The sequence below is a fragment of the Cnephaeus nilssonii genome (genome assembly GCF_951640355.1).
Source record: "Cnephaeus nilssonii genome assembly, chromosome: 6".
Lineage (NCBI taxonomy): Eukaryota > Metazoa > Chordata > Mammalia > Chiroptera > Vespertilionidae > Cnephaeus > Cnephaeus nilssonii.
Window position 1 is genome coordinate 38,233,220 of NC_137077.1, and position 27,722 is coordinate 38,260,941.

The following is a 27,722-nucleotide window of genomic DNA, read 5'->3' on the forward strand; positions in this document are numbered from 1 at the left end:
CTGAGTAATAAATCATTCCAAGATGAGAAAGAATGCTTTGCTTTACCTTAAATGGAAAGTGTCCCTGGATTGAAATACTGGGCACTTTATAAATCCCTATGAAATTATCTCAAGGCACCAAATAAGAGGATAGAATTTTCAATTTTATTTTACCCAATCAGACGTTAAAACGGATTGAAAACAACTGTGTCTACTTGGACACAGACATAGTATAAGCACTTATATTGTAGCCAATAATAACTGTTCTTTTGCCAACTCATTCTATTACCCCTCCCCCACCCATGAGTATGTAATACTTAGTAATCAGGAGATAAGCCAGAAGAGTAGACTGGGGCCAGAACATGGATGACTCATATTTTCTTCAGCAATAAATGGATGTTGTCAAGAAAACAAAAAAGATGATCATGCCTGTATATTGGGAAGACGTAACTGGTAGTGATGTGTAGGACATATTGGTGGAGGATGAGACCAAAGGTAGGGAGACTGGCAGATACTGTGGCTGGAAAATGGAAAGGAGCGTAGAATTAATGGAGTCTGTTTATATGAACTTCTCTTTTTCTCTCTCTCATTTAAAAAGAGTAAATGTTAAAAAATAACTTTGTTTGAATACATGCTGGTCATTGTTGAGGAAATACACAAGCATGATGTATTTGATGGAAATACTGCCCTTTGGATGTGGTGTGTTGGACAATGCCCATCATACACAACCATACACGGTGGTCTTAAGTGTTATCTCTCCTAAGGAAATCACAACTTTTCATTTAAATCAAGGAAAAGAAGAAAATGTAGTTAAGAGTGAAAAATGCGGCAGAGGCAAAGGAAAATGAGAAAAGACGAACAAATACTGTGTGTAACAATTAAAACGGTCTTTGTTGATTTTTTTGAGAAAGAAGTTTCATAAAATTATAAACCATTTGGGCTAAAAAAAAAAAAAAAGTCCTACAGAGATCTTTTAACTCTCCCTTTTTTTCCAAGTGGAAAAATTAAGAACCAAGAATTTGAGGGCTTTGCCCAGTATTGAGGAGCACTATCTAATACTCTACATTTCTTTTGGTCCTAGGCTCGTGTCTTGTATTCTTCTTTCCTTATTATTGGTTTCCATAGAGAATGTTCTGAGCTAATATGCTTTCCTCATCACTTCAAGTTAGGGAATGTGAAAGCCTAATGGGCTGAATTCTGATAAGCAAAATTGACCCTGGGGAATGAAGAACATTATTGACAGCATGGGATATACCAAAATCAGCTACAGTTTTTTTTTTTTTTTAGAGGAAAACTCAGAATATCTTCTAGTATCTCTTTTATCCAGAGGAAGGGTCTCTGAGTATCATATCACGTGAATAAGGTTCCATGTCTTGGGGTAGATAAACAGGAGAAGAGATGGGTTTTAGATTATGTAACTTCCAAAAGCATTTACTTTTCTATTCTTGTCAAGCAAGAAATAGGTCAGGAATGGGAGAAGATAAGGGGCTGATATAAAAAATATATATATAAAGAAATAATACAATTCAATGACAAAAAAACAAACAAAAGCCAAAAAACCCCAAGTAATCTAATTCAAATTGGCAAAGGACCCAAACAGACACATTTCCCAAGAAGACATACAGATGGCCAACAGACATATGAAAAGATGGTCAACTTCACTAGCTGTAATGGATATGCAAATCAAAACCACAATGAGATACCACCTTATACCTATTAGAAAGACTATTACCAATAAGACAAGAAATAAGTGTTAGAGAGGAAGTGGAGGAAAGGGAATCCTTGCACACTGCTGGTGGGAATGTAAATTGCTGCAGACACTATGGAAAACAGTATGGAGGTTCCTAAAACAATTAAGAATAAAGCTACCATATATCCAGTAATCCCCCTTATGGGTATTTACCTAAAACTTTTGTAAAGATATATGTACCCCTCCCTGGCTGTATAGCTCAATTTGGTTAGAGTGTCCTCCCGATATGTCAAGGTTGTGGGTTCGATCCCTAGTCAGGACTGATACAAGATTCAACCAATGAATGCATAAATAAGTGTAACAACAAAAATTGATGTTTCTCTCTGAATCTCTCTCTCTCTCCCCACCCCATCCCTAAAATAGAAAAAGAGATACATGTACCTCTATGTTCACTGCAGCATTATTCATAACTAGGGGCCCCATGCACGAATTCGTGCACCTTGAAAGGAACTGTGGGCCACGAGGCTGCGGTGGGCACAGGGGCAGGTCAGGAAACAACTGAAGTGTCCTTTGACAGATGATTGAATAAAGAAAATGTGATACATATATACAATGGAATGCTACTCAGCCATAAAAAAGATGAAATACTGCCATTTGTGACAGCATGGATGGATCTTAAGAATATTATGCTAAGTGAAATAAGTCAGATGGAAAAGGAGAAGATCCATATGATTTTACTCATCTGTGGGATATAAAACAAACAGCAACAAAAAAAGAAACTCACAGACACAGACAACAGTATGGTGATTAGCAGAGAGGAAAGGGGCTGGAGGAAGGATGAATAGGATAAAGTGGGTCAAATACATGGTGACAGAAGGAGACTAGACTTTGGATGGTGAACATAGAATGGAATATACAGATGCTGTATTATAAAGTTGTACACCTAAAATGTATATAATATTATTAACCAATGTTATACCAATAGATTTAAATAAAAAAAGGAAAAAAGGAAATAGGGCAGGATAAATAGCTGAGGATTAGGTTTATGTAAACTGTGGTTTGAAGTTTGGGGAAGGGAGAGGACATTAAAATAACCATTTAGAGTGTTAGACACTCAAAGAATCCCCAATCTTTTAGGGGAGATAAAACATGCCTATAAGTAAAATGCATTGTAGAAGCTCAATAAAGGACTGCAGAAATTCAAAGGTGGAAAGATATTTATTTGGATGAATCAATAAAGTAAGAGGTGGTGACATTTGAGCTGGATTTTGAAAGACAGGATTGGAATTATGGATGGAGGGGGAGGGTCAGCTAAAGTAACAAGAGGAGCAAGACCTGGAGTCAGGTTTGGTGAAGATGGGGGACGGGTGATAGGGCGCCATTTCTCTATTTTCCTTTTTGTCCATTCACTCAAAATAACGTCTTTTCCTTAAAAAAAAAAAAAAAAAGTTTAGGTTATTTGTTTTAATTTAGTTTTTTATTTTTTAATTGTGATAAAATACAAAACACATTAAACTTATCATCTTAACCTTTTTTAAGTGTACAGTTTAGTGGCACTAAGTACATTCACATTGTGTATAACAATCTCCAGACTCTTTTCATCTTGTAAAACTAAAACTCTATACCCATTAAACAACCACTTCCCACTATCCCTCCCTCCCCCAACCCTAACGCTGAGGAATCACCTGCCTTTGACTACTTTCCGTCTTTGACTACTCTAGGTACTTCATATAAGTGAAATCACATAATATTTGTCCTTTTTGTGACTGGTTTATTTCATTTAGCATAACGTCCTCAAGGTTCATCCATGTTGTATTACTGTGTCAGAATTTCCTTTCTTTTTCTTTTTTTTTTTTATCCTCACCCGAGGATATTTTTCCATTGATTTTTTAGAGAGTGGAAGAGAGAGGGAAAGACAGAGAGAAATATTGATGTGAGAGAAACACATCGATTGGTTGCCTCCTGCACGCACCCTGACCAGGGCCTGGGCGGGAAAGGAGCCGGCAACTGACGTTCTTGCCCTTGACCTGAATCGAACCCTGGAACCTTTGGTCTGCAGGCCGATGCTTTATTCACTGAGCCAAACCCACTAGGGCAGAATTTTTTTTTTTAAGGCTGGATTATATATACACACACCACATTCTGTTTATTCATTTACCTACTGATGGACACTTGGATTGCTTTCACCTTTTGGCTTTTGTGAATAATGCTCCTATGAATATGGATGTTCAAATATTTCTTCAAGACTCTGCTTTCAATTCTTCTGTATTTATATCCTGAAGTAGAATTGCTCAATAATATAATTATTCTATTTTTAATTTTTTAAAGAACTGCTGTACTGTTTTCTATAGAGGCTGTAACATTTTCTGTTTTCACCAACAGTACACCAGGGTTCCAATTTTTCTACATCCTTGACAGGGTTCTGATTTTTCTACATCCTGTTATTTTCTATTTTATTTTTTTACAATAGCCTTCCCAGTGGCTGCGAAGTGGAATCTCACCATAGTCTTGATTTTCATTTCCGTAATGATTAGTGATGTTGAGGACCTTTCCATGTGCTTTGTTGACCATTTATATATCTACTTTGGAAAAATGTCTGTTGAAGTCCTTTGCCCATTTTTAATGTTGTTTGTTTGTTTGTTTGTTGAGTTGTGTCTTGTCCTTTTTTAAAAATGCCTACTGTTAATGCTTAAACTTTGTTGAGAGAATTGGTATAGACCACTTATAAAACTAGCCCAGTGGTCAGTATCATGTCACATGTAACAGAATAAGTGAATACAGCAGATGAAGCAGTCTAAACTCTGTTTCCTTAAGTATCTACACTAATAAAAGAGCAACATGCTAATGGACCCTACCTTCACAATGCCCACCAGCCAATCAGGAGTGAGTATGCAAATTAACCCAACAAGTATGGCGACTTAATTTGCATACACAGGTGCCGAGTGGCCGGGGGCGGGGTGGGACACAGGCTTTCCACACCACCCCAGCCGCTCCAGGCCTCTGGGCAGCATGGGAAGGCAGAAAGGCAGCTCCGGGCCTGAGTGAAAAGGCGGCTCCGGCCAGAGGGAAGGCGGTGTCGGCAGCCAGGGGAAGGAAGGCCCATTCTTACACGAATCTTCATGTATCCGGCCTCTAGGGATAAATAATTGGGTCAAAAATAATTAAAATCACTTCTGAATAAATATTCAACATATATTTATTGAGTGTTTACTGTGTGTTAGGCATGATTTTGTTGGGTATGGGTATCTTGAAATCCTCTCTAATAAAATGGTAATATGCAAATTAACCATCACTCTGCTACATAAGCCACGCCCACCAGCCAAGCCACACCTACCAGCCAATCAGGGTGAGTATGCAAATTAACCCCAATCCAAGATGGCTACAGCCACAGAGAGCAAGGTTTCCCAGGTAACAGAGTAAGCCAAGCTTTCCATAGCCGTTGCAGGCCTAAGCCTCCACTCAAGCTACAAAGTTTCAATTATGGAAGGTAAACAAATTCAAACAAATGGCGGCAGAATGGAGCTTGAGAGAGCAGGCCAGGGTTGCTGGCGGCAACAGGGGAAGCAAAGCTTTCCGCACACCCTGGCCGGGCTCACCCGCTTAAGGCTACAAAGTTTCAATTGTAGAAGGTGAATTAACTGCCACAGAAATGGCTGCCGGAGCCCCAGGCTTGGCTCCGCTCCAGGCTACAAAGTTTCAATTGTAGAAGGAAAATAAATTCCAGATACCAGGGCCTCCCCTTGGGTTGCCAGGGGGCGTGGCCGGCCTGCAAACCACCACAGGCCCCTCGCTCAGGCCGCCCCACACCCCAAGGGAACCCCCACCCTTATCTGTGACACCCTTCAGGGCAAACCAGCTGGCCCCCAACCGTGCACTAGGCCTCTATCCTATCTAATAAAAGAATAATATACAGATTGATCATCACTGCAACACACAATATAGCTGCCCCCATGTGGTCAAAGATCCTGCCCCCATGTGGACACAAGATGGCCACCACAAGATGGCCAGCAGGAGAGGGCAGTTGGGAGGCACCCGGCCTGCAAGGGAGGGCAGTTGTGAGGGACCAGGCCTGCAAGGGAGGGCAGTTGAGAGGGACCAGGCTTGCAAGGGAGGGCAGTTGGAGGTAATCAACCCTGTAGGAGAGGGCAGTTAGGGGTGACCAGGCTGGCAGAGGAGGGAAGTTGGGGGCAAACAGGCTGGCAGGGGAGCAGTTCAGCATCAACCAGGCTGGAAGCGGAGTGTTTAGGGGGTGATCAGGCTGGCAGGCAGAAGCGCTTAGGGGCAATCAGGAAGGCAGGCAGGCAAGCAGTTGGGAGTCAGCAGTCCTGGATTGTGAGAGGGATGTCCGACTGCCCGTTTAGGCCCGATCCTGGTGGGATCGGGCCTAAACGGGCAGTCGGACATCCCTCTAGGTGTCCCAGATTGGAGAGGGTACAGGCTGGGCTGAGGGACAACCCCCCGCCGTGCACGAATTTCGTGCACCGGGCTTCTAGTATGTACATAAAAGTAAGAGAAATTTCTTGCTGTTATAAAGTTCATCTTTTAAGGGTGTGAAAGAAATAGCAATCCAATAACTACAAAAATAAATAAAATTTGATTTTAAGCAGAAAATACAGCATGGTAAGGGATAGGATGAGTTTCAGGGTTCTTTTTAAAAAAAATTGAATGCATCAATTGTTAATATTTTTTTAAAAAAGTGTTTTTATTGATTTCAGAGAGAGAAGAAGAGAGAGGGAGAGAGAAATAGAAACATCTTGTTGAGAGAGAATCATGGATCGGCTGCCTCCTGTACACCCCCTACTGGGGATCAAGCCAGCAACCTGGGCATGTGCCCTTGACCAGAATCGAATCTGGGACCCTTTGGTCCACAGGCCAATACTCTATCCATTGAGCCAAACTGGCTAGGGCTCCAGAGTTGCTTTTTAAATGTCAAGCATTATGTGGTGCTTTGGTATAATTTTCTTCATGTTTCTTTATTCTTGGGATTTGCTGAGCTTCTTGGATGTATGGGCTTAAAGATTTCACCAGATTTGGAAAAATCTTAGCCATTATTTAAATAATTTTTCTGGCCATCCCTTACTTTGAAAACTTCAATTATATGTATATTAGGCCCTTTTGAAGTTGTCCTGCAGCCCATTGATGTGCTGTTCCAATGTTTTTCAGTCTTTTCTATTCTCATGGCTTTTTGGATAGTTTCTATTGTTATGCCTCAAGTTTACTAATGTTGTTTTTGGCAAGGTCTAATCTGTTCTTAAGACACTGCATTTCTCTACCTAATGTGCTCAATCTTTCTCTACATCCCTGAATATAAGGAGTACATAATATATAGCATATACATGTTTTAATGTCCTTGTCAACTAATTGTAACACTTGTATCTTTCTGAGCCTTTCTATCTTATTATTGGAGCCATTTTCCTGCTTCTTTGCATGTCTGCTAATTTTTATTGGGTGCTAGATATTATGGATTTTACCTGTTCAGTGCTGGGTATTTTGCATTTTCTAATAATATTCCTGAGCATTATTCTGGTATACAGTTATTTGGAACATTTTAATTTTGAGCCTTGTTTTTAGCCTTTGTTGCAGGACCAGAGCAGTCTAGGGCTCGTTTGGCCCTATACTGAAGCCTTTTGAGCACTCTGTTGGGTGGGAACAGGAACATTTTCCAGCCCAGTGTGAGCTCTGAAGACTGTTCCCTCTGCTTTTTTCTGGTTGTTGGTTTTTTCCCTGAGCTCACGAGTTTCCTTATATGCAAATGCTGATCAGAACTCAGATGAAGACTTAAGGGAGTCCTTCTACAGATCTCTGGAGTTCTAATTCTATGTGGATCTAGTAGGAGAGGAAAAAGTTTTCCTTCACCCTCTTAGGGTCCCTGGCTGGGTCTGAAAAGTAAACTGAGAAATTAACTGAAGAAAAGCATACAAGGTGAGCCAGGACCACCTAGCAAGCATTTCCAGTTTCCTGACCTGTAGAAATTGTAGGGGATAATAATTGTTGGTTGTTATTTTAAGTTGCTAAGTTTTGAAATAATTTTTTTTTTATGCAGCAGTAGATAACTATTACATATTTTGGTATCTAAGTGTAGAGTGCTGTCATAACAAAACTTAAAAAATGTGGGAGTGGCTTTGGGACCTGGCAGGGGGCAGAAACTGGAAGGATTTTGAGGAGAGTGTAAGTGAAAACCTATGGTGTCCTGAGAAGACTGTTAGTAGAAGCCTGCTGGCCTTTCAGAAGGTCGCCAGTAAGAGCTTAAAGAAAATTTGAGGAAAATTCTTTTGAAAACTGGATGCAGGGGATCCTTGAGTAGTTGCAGAAAGTTTAGCAACATTGTCATCTGAGGTAATATAGAAAGTATAAAATATACCTAACAAATTAGGCCATCTAGTTAAGAAGATGTCCAAGCTAAGTGTGAAGATATATATATATCTTCACACTTAAAAAAAATATATATATATTTATATTTATATTTATATTTATATTTATATTTATATTTATATTAGAGGCCTGGTGCATGAAATTTGTGCAGGGGGTGGGCCTCAGCCCAGCCTGCACCCTCTCCAATCCGGGACCCCTCAGGGAATGTCTGACTGCTGGTTTTCGGACATCCCTCTCACAACCTAACCGCTCACCTGCCTGCTGCCTGATTGCCCCCAATGGCCTCTGCCTGCCTGCCTGATCGCCCCTAACTGCTCCCGCCAGCCTGATTGCCCCTAACCTCCTCTGCCTTTCAGCCTGATCGCCCATAACTGCCCACCCCTGCCAGCCTGTTTGCCCCTAACTGCCCCCCGCTGCTGGTCTGGTCGCCCCTCACTGCCCCCCCCACCGGCCTGGTCACCCCCAACTTTCCACCCCCACCAGCCTGATCACCCCTAACTTCCCTCCCCACCAACCTGGTTGCCCCTCCCTGCCCCCCACCCCCACCAGCCTGAAGTCCCCCAACATCCCCCCACCTGCCTGGTTGCCCCAACTGCCCCCCCTGCTGGCCTGGTCGCCCCTCACTGCCCCCCATGTCAGCCTGGTTGCCGCACACAGACTGCTGTTCATTTGTTGCATGAGGGCGTCCCTACCAATTTGCATATTACCCTTTTATTAGTATACTAGAGGCCCAGTGCATGAAATTCGTGCATGGGGGGGGTGTCCCTCATCCCAGCCTGCACCCTCTCCAATCTGGGACCCCTTGGGGGATGTCCGACTGCTGGCTTAGGCCTGATCCCGTTCGGGCCTAAACCGGCAGTCGGACATCCCTTTCACATCCTGGCTCCTAATCACTTGCCTGCCTGCCTGCCTGCCTGATTGCCCCTAACCACTCTGCATGCCTGCCTGATCATCCCCTAACTGCTCCCCTGCTGGACTGATTGACGCCTAACTGCTCCTCTGCCGGCATGATTGTCCCCAACTGCCCTCCCCTGCTGGCCCGATCACCCCCAACTGCCCTCCCCTGCTGGCCTGATCACCCCCAACTGCCTTCCCCTGTGGGGCTGAGGGGACTGGGGGACTCTGGCTGGATGAGGTGTGGCTGAGGGTACTGGGGGACTGATGCTGGATGAGGCTGGTTGCTGCGGGGACTGGGTGAGGCAGGGCTGAGGGGACTGGGGGACTGAGGCTGGATGAGGCGGGGCTGAGGGGATGGGGGACTGAGGCTGGATGAAGTGGGGCTGAGGAGACTGGAGGACTCTGGCTGGATGAGGCGGGGCTGAGGGGACTGGGTGCTGCCATCTTGTGGCTGTGGTGGCTGCCATCTTGTGAGGGCATGGGAGTCAATTAGCATATTCCCTATTTATTGGCTGTGGGCATCACCATCTTGTGAGGGTGTGATGGTCAATTAGCATGTTCCCTCTTCATTTGAGAGAGAGAGAGAGAGAGAGAGAGAGAGAGAGAGAGAGAGAGAAAGAGAGAGAGGTGAAACATGACCTATTGTGATCCATGGATCTTGGATGGGGGCTGGGCTAAAAGACATAAGCTTGGCTCTCCTGGGTTAGAGGGAGAGAGAAGTAGGAGAACTTCCTATCTACTAGGTGCTTCCTTGTCTATTTAGGAGTGGAGGAGAGGGGAGGTGGTAAGTCTGTCATCATTTAGTCAATGAGATTCAGCTCTCCCTAGAAACTTTGTGAATATCAAGACAGAGATATGTAAACAGGAAGTGTGTGTGTGTGTGTGTGTGTGTGTGCTCTGAATAGAGGCCAGTTCTCAGTGATCTAATTCAAGCTGTGGTTTTTCAGGTTTTAATACAAGTTTTGGGTTTATGTAATTTTGAAAAGAGAAATGTGGTTCTATCCTTCCCCACCCACCTTTATGCCCATTGACAAAATTTTTTTTCCTGGGTATAGCAGAGTTTTGCTTATGGATAAACTAATTCTTGGAATATTTATGATGTTGCATTTCATTGTGTTCTTTATGTTCTGGAAAATACTACATTTTCAGAGTGAAGTGTGTCCTGGAAACTGTCTATATGCACTGGCTATTTATAGTGGCAAAGTTCAGAGGAGGTTTAATCTTTTAATACCCAGCAGGTACTTTCTGGTTATTTATACAAGATGAAGGTATTTAAAATAATCTCTTTCTCACCTGCCAATATAACTGAGGTACTGAAATCACCTGATAGTTTATAATTGTTCCCCTTTATGTTAACTGAGGCTTCAATTTAATGTGATCTTGGGACCACTGATTTTCACAGGAGATGTTAGAGTGCAAAACATCAACATAAGGCTCTTAGTTTCTTTTTCTCTGTAGGCCACTGGTTCTGATATTGAAGTTTTCTCAAACTTTTTCTCCCATAGAGTCCATATTCTAAGCCTAAGGTATGTTTATCACAGGAAATACGAAAACAACAATCATAGACCAGCTTGTTGTATCTCGCTGATAAACTTCCCAATAAAAGGCTGAAACAAATGGGTCACTGAACCCATTTTGACAATTAAGTGAGTGAGGTTCCTGCCTCTGAGCTCTGTCTCTGTAACTGCCTTTTGTAGGCTAGGTGTTGAAAATTGTTCATACCAAGGTTAATACATGAAAATAATTCTTGAATAAAAATATTGAGTGGGAAGGAAATTAATATGCACCTTGATTTTTATTCAGGCCCTTGGTGTCTTGGAAATTAATGTGGACATTAAGCAAGAAGAAACTATTCCCCAGCAGGTACTTTGTGAAAAGGTTGTGCCGTATCAAATGGCATAGGTAATAGATACTGCGTAAATTTAAGATGCAATTGAGGGTTGGATCTCACTGGGAAATGAAAATGCCTGGATGACAAAGTGATAAGGGACTACATTAAGCATTTTAAACACTTGATTTTTACCAACTGCAGCATGCCAGATGTTCATGTCTCCTCAACTGCTATTGGCTGCCACTACTTTCTGATGGTGATTTCACATAGAAGATTAGTGTGTTTTCCAGTAAGCATCCATTCTGATAAATAAAAGCATGGATGAGCAGCAAATCCAAATGGAAAAAGTAATACAAATAAATTAAGTAGCAAAACCATCTCTATCCCTGCCAATAACTGGAACTTCTAGTCAAAGTTGTAGTTACCTTATCTGGACTACTTAATCTAGAGTTTTGATAAAGTACAGTAGTGCCAAAATTTTTACTGGTAAACTTAATGTTTGAATGTATATGTTATGGAAACATAAATATAGGTCTGTTATGGGCTTAACTGTATCCATCAAATTCATATGTTGAAGTCCTAACCCCAGTTACCTCTGAATGTGACTATATGTGAAGATAGGGTCTTTAAAGAGGTAAAATGAGATCATTAGGTGAGCTCTAATACAATATGACTGGTTTCCTAATAAGAAGAGGAGATTAAGACATAGACATACACAGAGGGAAGATCACATGAGGTAATAGGGAGAAGACAGCTATCTGCAAACTAAGGAGTGAGGTGACAGAAGAAACAATACTGTCAACACCTTGACCGTGAACATCTAGCCGCCAGAACTGTGTGGGAATAAATTTCTATTGTTTAAGCCAGACACTTTGTGGTACTTAGTTATGATAGCCTACCAAACTAATACAAGGTCTCAAATGGCTGTTTTGAGAGAGAATGGGAGAATCTAGGAAAAATAATGTTTATTATCTCTGGAGAAGTATACCTTTTCCTTTTGGAGGGGGTGGTTGGACATGAGGGAGAGGGTAGTTGAGAGCAGAGTTCTCAAATTTTAGTCAACAGTGTCATGATCTATGATCTGTCATTCCCCTTATTCTGAAGATAGCTTATTGTAAATAAGATAAGAAAGAGCTACACTAATAAAAGAGAAAGATGCAAATTGACTGTACCTTCGCAACGCCCACCAGCCAATCAGGAGTGAGTATGCAAATTAACCCAACAAATATGGCGGGTTAATTTGCATACACAGGCGCCAAGTGGCCGGGAGCATTCCGCACCACCCCAGCTGCTCCAGGCGTCTGGGCAGCGTGGGAAGGTATAAAGGTGGCTCCGGGCCAGAGCAAAGGCTGAAAGACGGCTCCGGCCAAAGCGAAGGCGGTGCTGGCAGCCAGGGGAAGGAAGGCCCATTCTTGCACGAATCTTCATGCATTGGGCCTCTAGTTAACATATAAAGAAATATATAAGTATAAAGAAAATAATTACAAAGCAATAGTATATGATAATTCCATTAATATGTAAATCCAGATTCCTGCTGGTGCTTATGTCTAGACACTGGAAAAGTGTCCCCAAGGGGTAATATTAAGGAAGAAGATCTTATCTGTTGAATAAAGTCAAACATGTACTTGTTAAAATTATTTTGAAAAGAAAATGTTTGGATTTTGCTTACTTTTAACTTGTCTTTAGAAAATTTAAAGCACTAAGTTTTAAAATGGTGTATTAAAAGGAGAAATTCCTGGTAAGACCTGGCAGACACTTTGCTATCACCTTTTTTAAAAAATATGTTTTTATTGATTTTTGAGAGAGATAAAGGGATAAGGGAGAAAGAGAGAGAAAGAGAGAGATTGATATGAGAGAGAAACTTTGATCAGTTGCCTCCTATATGCACCCGACTGGGGATCAGACCTTCAACCTGAGTATGTGCCCTGACTGGGAATCAAACTGGTGACTATTTGGTGCATGGGGCGATGCTCAATCAACTAAGCTACACCAGCCAGGGCATTGCTGTATCTTCTTTTAATTGAATAATTATTATGGGTTAGGCACCATTATAGACACTATAACACAGTAGAGAATAAGACAGATAAGGCCCATGACTTACAGCTTATATTCTAGTGGTAGTGTTGATAGTGAGATATATAATAATCAATCAGTACATAAAGATGATCTGCCACGATTTCTATGCACAGAATCCCCGGTGTAAGAATCACCAGAAGAAAATGATATTTTTAAAGACATAAGCACTAGCAGAATGCTGAACTTATGATCGTTTCCAATGTGATATTAGGCAAATTATTTTCCTGTAACTCAAAATCCCTTTCTGGGAACAATTCATTTTCCATTCATTTTAATCTTAAGATGAGCAATCATTGGGGCCTTTAATTCTTTAATTTGTATCTTGGCAGTGGAGACCAGTTAGAGCCTATATTAAGTGATTGTCGATAGACTACAGAGTACTTAATTTTTCTATTTATTTTATCTTTAATAATCACATCTGGAGATTTTCTTAAAAGAATGTTCATGCACAGTGGAAAGTGTTGGACAGCTAAGTGTCAAATAATTAAAATTATATTGTGTGTATATTTTTAGAACAAAACCTATAGAATTCGTTGCAGTTGCTCATTACATTTTCACAAGGCACACATTCATGAGTGCCTCATAAAATAATAGCAAGCATAATTATGATAGGAACTGGAATCTATTGAGTAACCTGCCATGTGCCAGGCACTGTTTCTAAGCACTTCTGTGTATTGGTTGTTGAATCTTCACCACCACGGGAGTAGGCATCATTCTGAACTCTATTTCACAGACAAGCGAAGTGAGGCCCAGAGAAATTAAGTAAGATTTTTTACATATTAGAAAATTTACATAATGACATTTCTCATGTTACTTCCTCAAGCTGACCAACCATCCTGGTTTGCCTGGGTCAGTTCTGGTTTTAGCACTGAAAACCCTCAGTCTCAGGTAAACCAAGACCGCTGGCCACTTGAAAATTTTCACTAAATATTTAAATCCTGCATCAGTTAGACTATTGTCAGAGGATGTTGTTTCATTTCACTTGTTTTAACAAACTGCTGCTCGTTTGTCTTTCAGGGAAGAAGTCCCTAGTCCAAGTTCTACTTCCCTCTCTGAGGTATTGTTTTAAAATACTCTGAAGGTTTTCTAAAAATCTGATAGTTATTTTGCTATACATCTAACCTCACTTCATCTATTTTCCAGTTTATTTACAGTGACTGTTTACAACTCATGCTCACTTTGGCATACAATGTTTAAGCAGGAACCTCTGAAAGACACTCCTCTGGGGCATGAGGGTGTGAGGTGAGCCAGGCCAGGTGAGTCAGTGTTGGAGAGTGGGGCAAAGGAGATGGCCTGAGGGCCAGAGTGGATGGAAAGTCAGGACCTGACATACATGTTATTGTTTTCACACAAGTCTGCTGACGACCACAGGTTCATTTCTGGAAACCTGGCGAGGAATGCTTCTAAGATTCTAATCTGGAAATTCCAGACGGTGTCTCAGACATGGCAGAACTGTATTGAAGCTACAAGTCAAAACCTGAAATGTGGAATACATTGATTTTTAGACCATGTATCAGTAATGGAGTTCTAGGTTCGGTGCCCGGCCCCTAAGTTCTATTTTGTGCTCCTTCCTTGCGGTGTTTTAAGTACCTGTAAGTTTCCTGCAGTGCCATATTGGCACACAACTTCAGACTGAAAAAACTTATAGTGAGTCCCTATCTCCTCACCGTTCTCCTATGGTCCTGCTAAAATTTAGTATTTTTAGCCAGATTTACTTTTTCCAGCTGTGCTAATTGTTGAGCTTTAAGCCATTGAGTAGATCACAAAGGTGAATGTGATTGCGGGGGAAGAGGGCCAAGACAGTGCATGATCAAACAGTTTTTCATGATAATCATTCCAATACAATTAGATCAACATTTTTTATTTGCTCTATCATAGAAATGTATTATGAGGGACATAATCTATGAGATGTTCCAAGAAAAAGAGACTAATATTCAAGTAAAGGTTGTGAAATCTGCATCCTACTATATTTATCCTCAATAAAAGAGTAGACATAATTGTAAGTATTGCCATTGATTCAGTAACTTTGGATAAAAATTTATACAAATTTATACATTATATATTCACATCAATTATAAGTCAAATTCTTGATTCTAAAAACATTACAAGGTGAGTAAAAGTATACTGTAGCATTGAGAATATATTAAAAATTCTTTTTCTCAGAGAGCCAAAATCAAATTAGCATATTAAATGCCTTAAGAAGCCTCACAATAATTAATAAAAGCTTGTTATTTTTGTTTTACTCTGGGTTATCCAAAATTACTTGACCACAAATGTCGTTTTTTTCATGTATCATTTACTCATGTATTGTGACTCCAGTGATCACACTACAAGGAATGCTGCCTTATCATTTTGCTGTTGTTTAATAATGAACCCCAAATATTTCATACAGACGTGTTTCAAAGAACCTTTTTAGGAATATCTTGAATTTTTTCTGACCAGACTTCCCACTAGGTGGTAGTGTTACAACAGCAAAATCCTTCACACCAATGGCCTAGCAGCTCCAAATCAATTCCACGGGCATTGCCTGCTTTTAGTGAGATAATTGTCTAATGCTACGTAGTCTAGTGACTTTGCTGAAACAAAGGTTCAGATTCTTTACTCCCAGGCTAATGCTCTTTCCATTTACACAGCATATGCCCTTAAGAAAGCAAGTGCCTCTCTTCTTAACCAAGAGTCTTTGAAATGCTATCTAATTACAAATTTGTAAAATTTTCTAAGGAGTTATGCAAGAAAGCAAATCTCTTCAGGAGAAGGCAAAACGGACAGCACAAATGATACATGAAATGTTACGAGAATTTTTCATGAGTTCCCAGACCCCAGAGAGGTGAGAGATAGAGACAGTCGATTCTGGAAACAGTTCAGCTCAGGAAAAACTTGCAAGGCAAAACCACAGCAGTCCTAGCACATATGATTCATATGAGTGTACATTGTCCTGGAGATCTGTCTTATGTCACTGAAGCTGCTTGAAAGGCTGGTATATGTTGTAATAAAAAGTGACCTTAAGGATGAGCTTAAGACATTTATTTTATAAATGAGGCTGCTGAGGTTAAGGGAAAAAAAGTCATTGGTCAGGAATATTTCTAGCACACACATGAGCAGAGTAAAATCTAAGGAGACCTGTTTTGAGGACATTACTCTGGCTCTCATCATTTCCAGGACCTCTGATATATATCTTTCTCCCAGTTTTAGGATTGGTAACTCTGAGCCTCCTTGCCTGTCCAAAACTTGTTGCTACCATGACTTCTTATTATGAGCAAAAATCTGATTCTTCTATCATACAATGGAATCATCTCAGCATCCCCATAGCCTAGCATGCTGCTTAGCACACGGTAATCTCCGATGTATGCATGCATCTATTCTGACCCATCCACTCATCACCACTCAGTCAAACAGTAGGGGAATAACGTGATAAAGTCTTCAGAGCCCTCCTTCATTTTTGGTAACATCTATTTTTAATAACTTTTTGGAAACAACATTGCCTCTCTTTTTGCCTTTCTCATATAATTTCTGTATTATGATCTTATATTACAAACTCTTTCCCCACCCTGATATTTATAGACATTTTTCTGTATTTTCACCTAGTACTCCTTACTATTCATATTTAAATCTTTAATCATTCTAGAATATATTTTTGCATAAGATTAGATAATTTTCTGATACGACTTATTAACTTATGTATGCTTTCCCCACTGATTTGAGGTATCATATTTGTCATCATTTTTATATAAATTATATATGTAACAAAATAATATAATTCATCATTGTATAAAATAGTAAAATATGTAATTTTTATATGCTATACATAATAAAAATATATAAAGTGTATATTTTCATACATAATAAAATATATCATCTGTTGCTATAATTTTATCCATTTATCTATTTATATGACTTTATTATGGAAAGGATTGTATACTAGTATATTACTTTTTTCTTTGGATCAAATGAGTAACATATTTAATAAATATTGTTAATATTGAATATAGAGATGTTTAGCTAAGTGAACAATATAATCAGTCCCAATAATATATGAATTGACATAAATATAGGGAGGAGGTTTTTATTATTATAAGAGCTAGAGGATTATGGGAGATGAGCAAGGAGCATAGGTTATAAAATCCCTGACTTTAGCAGAGGTGTGCACATTTTCCTCATCTACTCTTACAGAAATCTCAGGTGGGTCTTGCTTGTGTTTGAGAAACAGTCATTGAGAATGATTGCATAGAACACATTATCTTCTTTACTGGAGACATAATCATTAAATATTTAAGGACAGTTAAAGGCAGGATCAGATAATCCTGAGGAGCAAGATCACAATGTCCTCATTCTCAAGTTTCTGAAAATGAGGATAATAGTAAATTGCGCGAGTTTATTATGAGGATTAAATGAAATACCAAAATGTTTTCCAGCCCAAATTAGATGATTAATGATATTATCTTCCCTAAAAGACATTCTATGAGATCCTTGTGAGCAATAGAGACTTTAATAAGAATATAAAAAAGAAAAAAATTGCTCAAATATGGAGCTGATCAGTCTCTTTTACTGATTTGATGAAATAACTAGATGGACCAAAAGTGAATATGAGAGTTAAGTGTTTTGAAATATGAAATGTTATTTTTTCTCTGTAATGCTAACAAGGAATATCTGTCTAATGCTGCACAGTTCACATGGAAGTTCATGTGCTTTGACAATCTGGGTAGAAAAACCTCTTTTTGTTTTTGTTTTTTTGAGGAGGGATGGTCTCATATACCTTTGTTAATTACTTCTGTAGGTTAGGTCAAATGTAAAGTTCTTTAATTTGGAGGTATCCTGTAGGGCTTTAGCAATTAATGAGAAAATTATTAATAGGTTAAGCTAGGACATACTTGATCTGTGTCATTGAGAAGGAACTGTCAAAGGTTCTATCTCTGTATGTCTGAAACTTATAGGTTAGAACGTTTTTACTGGGCCAAACAATTTTAGTATCAAGTCAAGAGTTTACAAATTTCAGAGGGAGGGGGGCGGGCGGGAAGAGTAACCAAAGAACTTATATGCATGTATACATAACTCATGGGCAGACAGTAGTGTGGTGAAGGCCTGGGAGGGGGCAGGAGTGGGTGAAGAGGATCAATGGGGGAAATATAGAGGACATCTGTAATACTTTCAACAATAAAGATAAAATTTTTCAAAAAGCTACACCTTAGCCAGTTAAGAGGTAAGCTTGAGGAACTGTTTGTCAAGGACATTTCTAGGAACTGAGGTGGAATTATAGGTCTGGAACATGAAATCAGACCTTTAAATTGTTTTATTGGAAACCCAAGAATAGAACACTTACATAGCCAAGAAAATAAAAATCTTCTGTGGTAGTCTGATTGCATTAACGATTTGATTCTATCCTTGCTCTTTGCCATGTAGCTTTATAGTGCCTTCCCACTCTGACTCTGGTCTGGGCCATGTTACCTGCTTTGCTCAAAGGGACACTGTAGGGTAACCAAATGCCCTGGTTTGCCTGGAGTTGAGGGGGTTTTCTGAGGGATGTGGGATGTGGGATGTGGGATGGGGATAGACCAGGCAAACCAGGACTAGTTGGTCACTCTAAGACTTGGCAAATTGACCAAGCAGAGGCTGGAAAGGAGCCTTCACTTGCCTGTATTGCCTCATCTTGAGGGGGATGCTCAGGCTGGCCTGCTGGATGCTGTGGACACTTGGAGAAAAGCTGTGCCCTCCCAGTCCTCCCAGCTGAGGAATCCTACATTTGCTGATTCTTAGTCCTACCATGCACTCGTGCATGAGCTCAGCCAGATCAGCTGAAATCCACAGACTCGTGCGTTATGTAAATGTCTGATGTATGCCACTGAAATTTTTGTGGTTGTTTGCTATGCAGTATTATTGTGCCATAGATAAATGAGACAGCTACTTGCATTTATTTAACATCTACATTATTTAGGTTTATTGGCAAATTAGGAAATAGCAGAATAGCCCTTTATCTGTAAAATTTGAACACTGTAAATTTTGGTATTTAAAATAGTTTTATAATTTAGATATCATTATAGTCAAATGCCCAAAGGATTGAATTGATGACTTTTCAGGATATGGCTGGAATTAGCTGCACTCAGTGCACAGGGATTTGGTGATCATTTCCCAGGAAAGGCTGTGCCCTTTGTGAGGCTGTTGGTTGTTTAGGGTGAATTTCTCCATAATGTTCTAGACCAGTGGTCGGCAAACTCATTAGTCAACAGAGCCAAATATCAACAGTACAACGATGGAAATTTCTTTTGAGAGCCAAATTTTTTAAACGTAAACTTCTTCTAACGCCACTTCTTCAAAATAGACTCGCCCAGGCCGAAAACCGACTTCTGCGCATGGGCCACGAAGTTTCAATCGCACTGTACGTGCGCGCCCGCACGTGGTATTTTGTGGAAGAGCCACACTTAAGGGGCCAAAGAGCCGCATGTGGCTTGTGAGCCGTGGTTTGCCGACCACTGTTCTAGGTGCGGAGTCCTGGTCCTTCTGCTTCTCTACCTTCTCAGTGGCTTCCCGACATTGTTGGAAGTTATGTTTCAATTTTCTGAAAATTCATCTGTTTCAGCTGTTACTAGGGCATCTGTTTGGATAAGTGCATTACCATTTGTTTTCTGTGTACATGCAGTGCATGAAAAACAGAATTTTGTAGTCGGAAGGAGCTACATAAATAACCATCCTCTCAGTTTTTTTGATGAGGAAACTGAGATTGGCAAATGTTAAATTACTTTGCTTCCAGAGCACTCTCAGCAAGTAAGTTGCAGGAGTAGGGTTGGAACTTGTAAACACAGACTGCTAGTCTAGACTAGAGGTGTTTTAATCACCTCTGGGACTTTTCCTCAGGGACAGTAAAACATTGCCCCTCCCCTCACTCTCTCACAACTGAGGACTTTGGCCTAATCTTCCTGGTACTTAGTAGAAAGGTTTGGTGTCGCCAGGCCCAGTGAGGAAAAACCTATTTGCATATGTCAAGGGTAACTACAAAACAAAAAAGGAAAAATTACGTGTTTTATTTTCCCTGGTGCAAAAAGGAATAACACCCCTCTTACTGGAGGACTAGTTCCTAGTTCGCTTGAGGACTTGTATGCCATGCTGAATCTGCCTGGCCATATAGGAGCGTGAGATCTCTTTCTGTCTGCGATTTCTTAGTTGATTGCCTGTGATAACAGTCACATGCTTATTTGATACTAAAACTGTTTTCTTTCTCTTCTACCTTTGTGGAGAGGTTATCTGAGTTGGCAGGAGATTTTGTTTTTAATTATATTTTTCCAACACATAATAAATAGTAGTGAGAGAGAGGGATGGAAGAGGAGAACAAATTGGTCTGGACTGGGACAGGAGTTTTTAGATGGTCTTGAAGAGAGCAATAAGCTCAAAAGGCACTAAAGTGAGAGCAAGGCAGGGAGAAGAAAAAGAGAATTTTCAACAAATAAGGCACTATGTTCATTTTCCTTCAGAGTGTTCAAAAACTAGACATAAAGGACTTGGGTTAAAATTGAAATTACCTTTGGCTACTTGGATCATAATCAATTACACTGGGTTAAAAATTGAAATTACTTTGGCTATCTTGTTCTCTTGGCTACAATATCACTCTGGGCCTAAACAAACAGGCAATAGGTTTATAGTAGTACAAAGAAATAAAGATTTATGGTTTTGAAATCTTATCTTCCTTCAGTTGCATTCAGGCAACACTCATGCCTCAATCAATTTAGCATACCCCAAATAGATTTATCTTTCAAAAAACACTTGAACAAACATATCAATAGAAAAATGGGTAAAGGATAAATAAGCAATTTCAAAATTTATGTTGAGAGTACATGTATACAGTTGTTGAAATGGCCTAAAAATTAAGAAAATGCAATTTAAGATGACTGTGATACACCAATTTTCACTTGACAAAGGTATAAAATGATAATTTTCAATTTATATAAAGGTGTGGGAAAAGGGAAATTCTCAGAATTTAAATTGTTCTAACTTTTTTAGTAATGTGTACTCTTAAATGTTTATATATATTTTTATCCATAATTTTTCTTCTGGAATTGTATCAATTAGAAATAATCTGACAGTATTCTTACAACACTGCTTTTAACATCAAGAACTTGAAAACACTGTAATAGCCAAGCAATAGATATAATAAATTATAGTATATTCATATAAGAAATACTATTTAACCATTAATATGATTTTAATGCTTATTGACCTGAAAAAATAGTCTAAAATCAAGTCAAACAAATAAACAAACAAAAACAACAACAACACACCAACAGATTACATAATCGTTCATATTATAATTCGATTTTATTTAAAAGCATTTTGAAAGGCACATTAAAATGCCATACTAATTATTTCTAGAGCTATGTATTTTCTGTGTTACTGTTTTTTTGGGTAAGAGCTTTATTGGGGTAGAATATATTTGCAAATTATATCTCTAATAAAGGGCTAATATTCAAAATATATAAAGAACTCATATAACTCAGCAACAATAAAACAATCTGATTAAAAAATGGGCAGGAAAACTGAATAGATAATTTTCCAAGGAAGACATACAGAAATCCAACAGATATATGAAAAGATGCTCAACATAACTAGTTATAAGGGAAATCCAAATGAAACCCACAACAAGATACCACCTCATACCTATTAGAATGGCTATTATCAATAAGACAAGAAATAATAGGTGTTGGAGAGGTTATGGATAGAAGAGAACCTTTGCACACTGTTGATAGGATTGTAAACTAGTGCCGCAACTATGAAAAACATTATGGAGGTTCCTCAAAAAATTAAAAATAGAGCTACTATATGACCCAGCAATCCCTCTTCTGGGTGTCTACCTGAAAAATTGAAAACACTTATTTGTAAAGGTATGTGTGCCCCTATATTAATTGCAGCATTATTTACAATAGTCAAAGCATGGAAACAACCCAAGTGTCCTTCAACGAATGATTGGATAAAGAAGAAGTGGTACATAAATACAATGAAATACTACTCAGCCACAAAAAAGAGATTGCCACTTTGACAACATGGATGGACATTAAGAGTATTATGCTAAGTGAAATAAGTCAGACAAAAAAGGACAAGAACTATATGATACCATTTATATGGGTGATATAAAACAAAAACAACAACAAATAAACAGACAAAACAAACCGAAAAACAGACTCATAGATGCAGACAACAGTATGGTAATTACCAGAGGGGAAAGCGGTGGAGGGAGGGTAAAGGGGGTTAAATAAATGGTGACAGAAGGAGACTGGACTTCAGGTAGTGAGCACATAACAGAGTATACAGATGTCATTCTATAAAGTTGTTTATTTATATAATATTATTAACCAATGTTATCCCAATACATTTAATTAAGAAAGGTCTTATTGGGATATAATTCACATACACATGTCAATTTTATATATCTTTTATTATGTTTAATCAGACTTATTGCATAGCTATTATTATATACTAGTAACCCAGCGCGCGAAATCGCGCGAGACCCAGACCTGCGGAAAATTGCGCAAGACCTGGGATCCCTGAGTCCTGCCAGTGCCATGGGACTCCCCCAAGTGACTGCATCCCAAGTCCTGCCGGCACCGTGGGACCCAGAGTCAAATCCCTGCCCACCTGCACGTGCCTTGCCACGCACACACACAGGCTCCTGGTGACCAGTCTTTGGTCGTTACAGCGTTACGACCACTGGGTTTTTATTATATAGATTATTTACTATTATGAATGGTACCTTTTTTAAAATTATATTTTCTAAATTTAAAATAGAAAATGCTGTTGTACATTTATAATAAAAACTATTTTCATTCAAAACATTTTAGCATTGTTTAAATAAAGGATTCATTAAATTAAAAAAAGCCCCAAAACAATTGTTTCTCAGTACTTTTACCAACATTTAGCACTTTAGGGAACATAAAAAAATTGCTATGTGAGTGTAATAAACACAAATAAATGAATTAAAATATATTACTCTGTTTAAAAAGCCTCTGGTGCCTCCCCATACCCGTGGGACAACTTCTTCAGCTTCTAAACCCATCTACTATCTGATTCTAATTCCAACATATTCACTTATTGATTGAATATTTGGCTGATTTTTTTCACAACACATATTTGCCAGGTACTTTGCTATTTTCTCTTCTGGTCTTATCTTTCATACTAGAGGCCCAGTGCATGAAATTCATGCACTCGGTGGGGGAGGTCCCTCAGCCCGGCCTGCACCCTCTTGCAGTTCGGGACCCCTCGGGGGATGTCCACCTACCTGCTTAGGCCGCTCCCCAGGGGATCAAGCCTAAGCTGGCAGTCAGACATCCCTCTGGCAGCCCAGGAGCCCTAAGCCGCAGTCGGACATCCTTAGCGCTGCTGCAGAGGCTGGAGAGGCTCCCACCACCACTGCTGCGCATTTGCAGCCATCAGCCTGGCTTGTGGCTGAGCAGAGCTCCCCCTGTGGGAGTGCACTGACCATCAGGGGACAGCTCCTGCGTGGAGCATCTGCCATCTGGTGGTCAGTGCATGTCACAGTGACTGGTAGTTCCCGGTTGTTTCACTGTTAGGGTCAATTTGTATATTACCCTTTTATTATATAGGATTCTTTGCTGCAGTTGAAACATGCTCTACACATTGCTGCCTCCTTGCCTATGAAGTTTCTCATAACTTGAAGTCCATTTATTCAAAACCTCCTTACTATCCATTAAGTCACACTTATAAACCTTTTTTTCTTCAAATATTCTAGCTCATCTTTCTTCCATTTCAAATAATCCAGTCTCCTACTATTTACTCTGAATAGACTATACATTGTGAGATTTCAACTTCAAGATTAGGGTTAATGGAAAGGGAGCTTTGAGGGTGATGCATGCCCCCACTTGAGGATGTGGATATTCATTGGACCTTGCTGTCTGTATTGTAATTCTTTTCTATCTTGTTGGCCTATGATCATGTACCTTGAAATGTACTTTACTGAAGAATATAAAAATCAAATTTAAGATGTGATGGAATGATGAATTCCAATCCTTAGGTAAAACGTGGTGATCTAGTAGGATCTAAATTTAGATTGTAAACTTATTGTAAAAATAAGCTTACAATCATCCTAAAGCTGATAAGAATTTTATGGTTTACCCCTAAATTTTAAAATTAGTTGCATATGAAAACAACCAAAAGAAGATGAACTTATTACCTCTTTTTCACTATTTTCTATAAGAATCCTTGGCTACACCTACCTTCTTATAGTTTCCTTCCTGTCCATGCTTGCTTGTTCAGTGCCTTTAGCCTCTATTACTATCCCCATTCTTTGTGTTCATTAAAATACCATGAAATGTAAATTAACTCAATGCATCTATACAACTATTACTAATTATGTTTAGTCTAAATCAAACTTTTTTCGTATTTGTATTTCTGCAAAGATTTTTTTCACATCATCTGCATATACATCACATACTTGTTTTGTCTTGAAATTACTGTTCCATCTTTTAAAAAATTTAATCTGACTAGAATTTAACTCGCTCAAGAGCAGGCTGCATGGGTGGTAGAAGGAGCATGGATTCAGAACTTGGTTTCATTTATGGTTCTTTCCAGCTGTTCAATCTTGGGCGAGTTACTTCATCCCTCTGATACACAATTTCCTTCTCGGTTAAAATAAGGTAAAGATACCTTGGTCATATAATTGTGATGAGGGCTAAATGTGATGTATATAATGTGCTGTGTCCACAGTAAGTGTTCTAAAAGCTATCATTTTTTTTTCTTACTAGATAGGAAAGGTTAGCTTATACTGTGGTAACAAACAATCCAAACCTCAGTCACATAACACAGAAGTTTATCTTCTCTTGGATTTCATGTCCAACATGGGTCAGCAGGGAGACTCTGCCCAAAGGAGTGACTTAACCCAAGGTAATGGAGACCTATTTGACATGTGATTCTAGGATCATAGAAGCAGTGAGCAGAGAACATGGCCAATGAGTTGGCACTTAAAACTTTTGCATGAAAGTAGTACACTTTCCTTCTATTCATATGCCATTGGCTAAAACAAATTACCTCTGATTTATAGCCAGCCACTCAGAAGTACAAGTGACAGCCTGGAGTTATGATTGGCATGTGAAGTGGGGTGAGGCAGTCTGGTGGGACTGAGCCTTTAACTTGTGGTATCTGACACTATCTCTAGGTCAGTGATGGCGAACCTATGACACGCGTGTCAGCACTGACACGCGTAGCCATTTCTGATGACATGCGGCCGCTGAGGCGGCCGCATGCTGAGGATGAAACATTTGCTGCTCCTGAGGATGAAACATTTGCGAAATAGTGTTTTTTCCTCAAAGTGACACACTACCCGAGTTATGCTCAGTTTTTGGGCGAAGTTTGACACACCAAGCTCAAAAGGTTGCCCATCACTGCCCTAGGTAGATAGTATCAGAATTGAGTTAAATTGTTGGACACTCAACTGGTGCTGGAGAATTGCTTGGTGGGGGAAAATCCCTCACGCACCTAGCATCAGAAATGTTGTGAGTGTGGTAGTAATGTGAGAGTAAAGGAGACCCACAGAGGAGAACTGCTTTTTTCCCTGCTTAGGTGGAAAATTGGGAGTTTTCTCAACTCAAGTAGGCTGTTCCGTTCTAATGCTGTGACACATTGTGACCGCATCACAGAAGCATTGCACTTTAATGTGGGGAAGGTCCTGATGGATCATCTGGTCTCGGGTCTTAGCCAGCCCTCCTCCACGTTTCCCCAAAGTGGTTATTCAGCCTCTGCCTTAGCATCTCTGTTGATCCAATAGACTAAAAGTTTGGCAAGACTTTCTTACTGAAATAATTAGGTTTCAGTAGGGTCATTTATGCACGTCTGTGACTTACAAATTTATAGTTCTCTGTTTTACTTTTAGAGTACTTTGAATTTTGTCTCTGCTCATAAATCTTGCTATGGTGCCAACACCTGATAGCACAAAGGACGTTATTAGGAGAATAAAAAAGATTGATGCATCCTACTCCAACCTGTAGGTGAATTGTTGCTTTAATGTGATTGTTCTGTTTTATGCCTGGGCTTTGTCCCACCTTGGTGAATACTGAGACATAATAATGCAATTTAGTCAGGAGAGCACCAGGTGGTACATAATGTCATCACTGAAGATGCTGTTACTATGGCACCCAGAACCCTATTCCAGCTCTACGCTTTCACCAACTTTCTCTGTTTTCACAGAGGGAAGAAGCTGCTGCAAACCAGATTTTAATATTTTAAACTTAGCTAGGAGGTTTTGTTCTCTATCAGGATGGATGCTCTTCTCATCATTCTTTTCTGTCAAGCAGTCTCACTGTGCATAATCCAAAGCTTCTTTTGGTGTTAGTAGAGTCATTTCCAGGTAAAATATTTTGGCGTATTAGCATTGTAACCTAATAGTTGAACCAGAGAAAGAGAATTAGTCTTTGGGAAAACATTAGTGAACAGAAACTTGACGGTCTTCCTGTGCACTGGGGAGGCTAGCTGGTAAATGAAATGATCTTCCTCGTTTCTCAGAACCTTAAAATATATGGATTGTTTATTTGGTTCTCCAAACACTGCAAGACAATCTTCTGCATGACAAATTTTTAAGGAGAAGTTTGGCTACAACAAAGGCTTACGATGTTAAAGTTCTCTTAATTAACCCTAAATCTTTATGTGGAAACTTAGTGATAAAGTGTGATATTTTGGAATGAACTTTAAGAAAGAGGAAATGGAATTTTGAATCTCATAATCGGCATTTTCCAAAGTATGTTCTGCAGAATGTTACTGAATGCTATGCAACAGATGATTTCATTGAGAAATGCTGGGTTAAATAAAATCAAGCTGTTTGACTCATTGGAAGAATTCACAGGGGCCTTCATTTATTAATGCACAGGGTGAATTTCTAAGAGTTGGATAAAATAGGCAGCATTTTTCATTTTTATTTCACCATGAAATTTTTTTAACAGAGTATGTTAATGATCTCATGTCCCCGCAAAGCAACCATTGGGAAGACCTACCCTAAATTCTCCTTTGAAAAAAGTTTTGGCTACCCTATGGACTACATAGATAAAACATTCTTTGTTTAATTAAGCAATGTGCACATGATCAGATGCAGACAGTTATGTAAGCAACAATGGGTTATACAAATTGGAATCCTAGAGCATAATCTTCTGTGATAGATAATTGAAAGAATGTACTGCTCTAGCTATAGGTGCCAAGAGATCAAGAGATTAGCAGGAACTTGAACCTCTCACAATGTGAGTGTGACTGAACAAGCTCCATTGTGAAGATTCCATTCCCTCATGAATGTGAAAAGTAGGTATGGGATAGTTGTGTTGGGCTTTTGTCCTTAGCTTGCATATTTTTTTTCATTGGAAAGGGCAGTTTTACACAAATGAAAAGTGAAATAACAATATAACTCAATATTGAATTGATCTAAATGTGTTGTACAGACAAAAGTTTGTTAGAATTTAAAGGGAGAAGGGAAAGATAGTGGACTGCATGGAAGGCTTCAGTAGTAGATGAGATTTGGGCTAGTTTTAAAGAATAGCCTAAAATAGTGAGAGGCTGAGTAGAACTTTGAATTTAGTATTTTCATATTCTGTTCCCCCAAAATCCCAATTTTCCACCTAAGCAGGGAAAAAAGCAGATCTTAGTGATGACTTAAGATGTGTAGAATTATAGAGTATGCCTAAATACCATCCAGACATTTTTGTGCTGTCACTCTTATATTTTATAATCCAACAGAATATTTGCTTTGTCTAAAAAAAATGGCATATCTCTCATAAAACAATAAGAAAGAGGAAGAAAAAGCAGTTAAGGGAGAGGAGAAACTGGGATTTTCTTAAAAATGCTTTGCCTTCTATTTCTTTAAAAGTAATCTATTATAACAGGTTTCTGCATCTCAGTCACAGCAAA